The following is a 5,140-nucleotide window of genomic DNA, read 5'->3' on the forward strand; positions in this document are numbered from 1 at the left end:
AGTGTGGCCTGCTTGGGATTCTCTCTCTCTCTCTCTCTCTCTCTCTCTCTCTACCCTGTTCCCCTCAAAATAAATAAATAAACTTTAAAAAATTAACAGCGTTTTTTTAAAAAAATGGTAAGTAGAATGCTTTTCATGAGAGGATTGGATATGTTATTTTGCTGAGAAGAAGACTCTGAAGGGTTGGAACTCACTTTTGTAAGCTTTGACAGGTCAGGAGAAGGAAGGGTGAGGAAGCATCATGTGACTGGTATCGGCTACAGGGAGCAGAAAAACACAAAGTAGGACTGCAAGTAGGAGAAGGAAAAGAGCAGGACAAGAGTACTGAATGGAAGAAACAAGTATGAAAGTGGAGAGAGGGAGATTCCAGGACAAGCCTGCCTATTTTAGAGGCAGCTATGGAGGCTAAACAGCCTATTCAAGGCCACCGTGAACATTGACGCATACACCGTCTGTGTTTGAGCCCGCATCAGGCTCTGTGTTGACAGCTCAGAGCCTGGAGCCTGCTTCAGATTCTGTATCCCCCTTTCTCTCTGCCCCTCCCCCACTCATGCTCTGGCTCTCTCTCAAAAATAAAGAAACATTAAAAAAAAAAAAAAGAATCAGTTCAATTAAAGTCCTGTAACTTCCTTAAGCCTTTGACTACTTCCACAATGGCTCCCTACCTCTGGTTCTGCTGTAAGCCTCCCTTCAGAAACTAGTTGCCATGGTGACTTTTCATGATCTATCTGTTGGTCTGGAGAAACTCCATGTCGAGGCTTTCTGGGCTCAGTGGTCACAGAACAAAGAGCATCAAGAATCATTTCATCTAATTCTCTGCCTATAAGCAGGATATGGCCAAGCCATCCAGGCTAAAAAGAACCACCACTTCAATTGAAAATCTGTCCAGAAACTCCACAATCTCCTTGGGCAACCCAGCCAATATTTAAGAAGGAAAATTTCCAGGAGCTTCTAAGGAAAATGACCAATTTTGACTTTCTTCTCTATTAATTCCAATAATTGTCAGGAATGTGAGAGACCACAGTCTCATCAGCATGGAGGAAATAGCTAAACAGTCGCAAAATGAAAAGCCTTTTAATATATAGAAATCATTCATAACAATTTAATCTAAACCACAGTTTATAAGGACAATGCTGGTCAACAGTTTCCTGAATTTTTGCCTGTTAAAAAATAAGACAATTCTGTTGACATTCATAATACTGACATTCTTCCTCAGCTCTGTGACTCATTTTTAAAATGAAAATATGAGTAATTTCCCTCGTACTATATATATGAGGTACTAAAATAGCCAGGGCTCTAATGCAGATTCTAGCTTAGCAGAATTTTTCAAACTCTTTTTGCACACAGCACCTGCCCAAGAAAGAACCAGATCACGGCTCTTGCCTGATTAGGCCCTAGAAATAAACAGCACTCTGGCCTGAAATAGGTCAGGCAAGGCAACATGGCATTCTGTCACATTCTACAACAGGCAACTGCCCTGAACAGTCCCACTCCAGTCCCTTTTGAGGAACTGGACATGGGAAGGGTTCTGCTATGGATACATAGCATAAACCCTGGACAAAAATCATTCAGTCCCACGATCAGGTAAAAGATTTACTCTCAGGATTCTGGGTCTATTTTTTCCTCTTAGATATGAGAAATGGAAATTGAGTATGATGCTGCCCAATAGACGGTGGGGCCTGGCTTATGGATCAGGTAATCCAAGAAGTCTAGCTTCCCACAGGTATAGTAAGAAAATAATATCAATGGTTATTTAATATTTAGTACATGTCAGGTTCTTAATGCATTTGTACATTACACAAATGATTTCATCTAACCCCAACCATATCCAGGGTATGTTTTGTTGTTGTTGCTAGTGTTGTGTTGTTTATTTGTTTTTAATGTGGTAAGAACACTTAATACGGGATCCACTCTCTTAAACTAAGTGTACAATACAGTATTGTATCATCAGAACGTACAGCAGATCTCTAGAACCTAATCATTTTGCACAAATAAAACTTTATACTGGGTGAACAGCAACTCCCCCTATACCCTTCCCCCAGTGCCTGGAAACCACCATTTTCCTTTCTGTTTCTTTACTTTTCTTTCTTTTTTTTTTTTCTTAAACATTTATTCAGTTTTGAGAAACAGAGACAGACAGAGTGGGAGCGGGGAGGGGCAGAGAGAGAGGGAGACACAGAATTTGAAGCAGGCTCCAGGCTCCAAGTTGTCAGCACAGAGCCTGATGCGGGGCTCGAACATGGCCTGAGCTGAAGTCGGAAGCCTAACTGACTGAGCCACCCAGGTGCCCCTCCTCTCTGTTTCTATAAGTTTGACTATTTTATGTACCTCGTGTAAGTAAATCATGCAGTATTTGTCCTTCTGTGGCTGGCTTATTTCACTTGACATAATGTGTCCTGATTCATCCATGTTGTCATGTATAAAAGGATCACCTTCTTTCTAAGGCTAAATAATATTGCATTGTATGTATATATCACGTTTTCTTTGTTAGTTTACCTATTGGTAAACATTTAGATTGTTTCCACATCTTGGCTGTTGTGTATAGTGCTGCAAGGAATATGAGAGTACAAATATCTCGAGATCTTGATTTTAATTCTTTTGGCTACATACCCAGAAGTGAGATTGCTAGATCATGTGGTATTTCTTTTTTTTTTAATTTTTTGAGGAACCTTCACAATGTTTTCCATAGCAGCTGCTCCATTTTATATTTGTACAAATAGTGCACTAGAGTTCCAATTTCTCGATAACTTCACCAACGCTTATCTTTTTTTTCTTGATAACGGCCATCCCAACAAATATAAGTTGATACCTCACTATAATTTTTTTAAATTTTTTTAATGTTTATTTATTTTTGAGAGACAGAACACGAGCAGGGGAAGGGCAGAGAGAGAAGGAGACACAGAATCGGAAGCAGGCTCCAGACTCTGAGCTGTCAGCACAGAGCCTGACGTGGGGCTCGAATTCATGAAATGTGAGATCATGACCTGAGCTCAAATCAGCGCTCAACCAACTGAGCCACCTGGGCACCCCAGATACCTCGTTATAATTTTGATTTGCATTAGTTGATCATCAGTGGTTAGTGATATTGAGCACCTTTTCATTTACCTACTGGCTGTTTGCACATCTTTGAAGAAATATCTACGCAAGGCCTTTGCCCATTTTTTAAATTGGGTTATTTGTTTTTGTTATTGAGGTGAAGAAGTTCCTTATATATTTTGGATATTAGATCTAATATGTGTGTATTGTATCTTTGGATATTAGATACTTGTTTTAGAGATGGAGAAAGGAAATCACAGAGACGTGGGCAGTTTGCCCAAGCTAACTGCTAACTGTAAATGTGGGCCAGGGTTCAAACCCAAGCAGTCTGATGCCAGAGCTCACACTCAGAGTCACTGTACTGAAACTGACTCTCACAGAGTACTTTTCCAAAGTTTAATACTGGGCCTGTAAAAAAAACTTTATTAAATTAATCTAACATGAGTCTTGCCTAGGCAATAATATTATGCATAAGAATGATGCATAATTTTGAGTATATATATTCTTTTTTGTTTTCCTCTATTCTAGTTTAAAATTCTTCTCACTTCTGGGGCACCTGGGTGGCTGAGTCAGTTAAGCATCTGACTTCAGCTCAGGTCATGATCTCACAGTCTGTGAGTTTGAGCTCCACGTCAGGCTCTGTGCTGACAGCTCAGAGCCTGGAGCCTCTTTCAGATTCTGTGTCTTCCTCTCTCTCTGCCCCTCCCCTGCTCATGCTCTGTCTCTCTCTGTCCCAAAAATAAATAAAAACATTACAATAAATAAATGAATAAATAAACAAATAAATAAAATTCTTCTCACTTCTTATAAAATAACAAAAGTACTTATACACCATTTTTCAGGTCCTTGAAGCTTTCTAACTAAAATCTCTAGATTTCCTTTTTTTTTCTTCTTCTTGTTTCTTCTTCTTGTTTTTCTTTTTAGTTGTTATCAATTTTATTTATTTGTTGTTACTATTATTGTTAGTTTGAAGAATTTATATGTAATCAACTTTTGCTAATCTTGGATTATCTGTATTGACCCAAGACCAACTCTTTGAATCTTTTAGCTTTTAAGATCAGAAAAAGGAAAGAGGACAGAAAGCTAGCATCCCACAAATACTGTTTCCCCATGGCTGTAGTTTTGTCAATTTTTGTCAATTCCAGAAGTGATTCTGGAAGTGCCACTGGGGGGGGGGGGGGGGGGAGAGGGGTGGACTGTTGTAGTCACTGTGGCTAGTGCTAGCCCTGGGAATACTAGTGAGAGAAAAGGAGAGGATCTTAGCTGGAAAGGGGTCGGGGCATCATAGCACTAACACACTGCGATCCAAGATAATCCCATAGGTAGCTGGACATTCTGACTTGGCGGGAAGAGGACATGCAGGCTAGTATTTCTCACAGAGACATTCCCACTAGCAACATTCCTGGTCTGACAAGTTTCTGCTCCAAAACCACTGAAGAATGGTAGGTTGACCACCTTTTAATTACCTTGTTGATTAGCTCTGGTTAATGGAATATTCTTCATTATTTTTGAGCCAAAATCTGTCAGCGGAGAGAAGAGAGGGGAGAAAAAGCTGCTTTTTCTGAAACCATCATGATAATAACAGTTCGTGTTCACTGAACCTTTAAAATACACCAGCATCCAGAGTGTTGTCTGTGAATGTTCTCATATAGTTTTTATAGCATTTACACAACACGTGTTTTACTGTTCCATTTCACAAATGAGGAGCCTAGTAGCCAAGATTCTTTCAACTCTAATGATCTATGATTCCTAAATTCTCTCTAATTCCCTAAAATATGAATTCTCCCTCAAGAAAAATAATTAAAAAAGAGAAAGAAAAGTTAGTGGATTTTAAAACTTTAAAGTTCTTTCTGGAACTCTGCAGCCGTCCTAATTGAGAAACTCTAAAATTTCTGACTGGTGAAATCATAAGACAAATCTCCTGGCCAGTGATCTCCAGGCCCCTTCCCTATGTCCTTGAGCCCTTGAGAGAAATGATTGATAAGGGCTTCAGGTTCTTCTCATTTCTCTACACACTCTCCACCCCTAGCTGCTAACACCTTTCTAAGAAACAGGGCTTTGCTTCATGAGAAAAAATACAAACAGTCATCTTCATATTTTACAA

Source organism: Leopardus geoffroyi, chromosome C1, assembly GCF_018350155.1.
Source record: "Leopardus geoffroyi isolate Oge1 chromosome C1, O.geoffroyi_Oge1_pat1.0, whole genome shotgun sequence".
Classification (NCBI taxonomy): Eukaryota; Metazoa; Chordata; class Mammalia; order Carnivora; family Felidae; genus Leopardus; species Leopardus geoffroyi.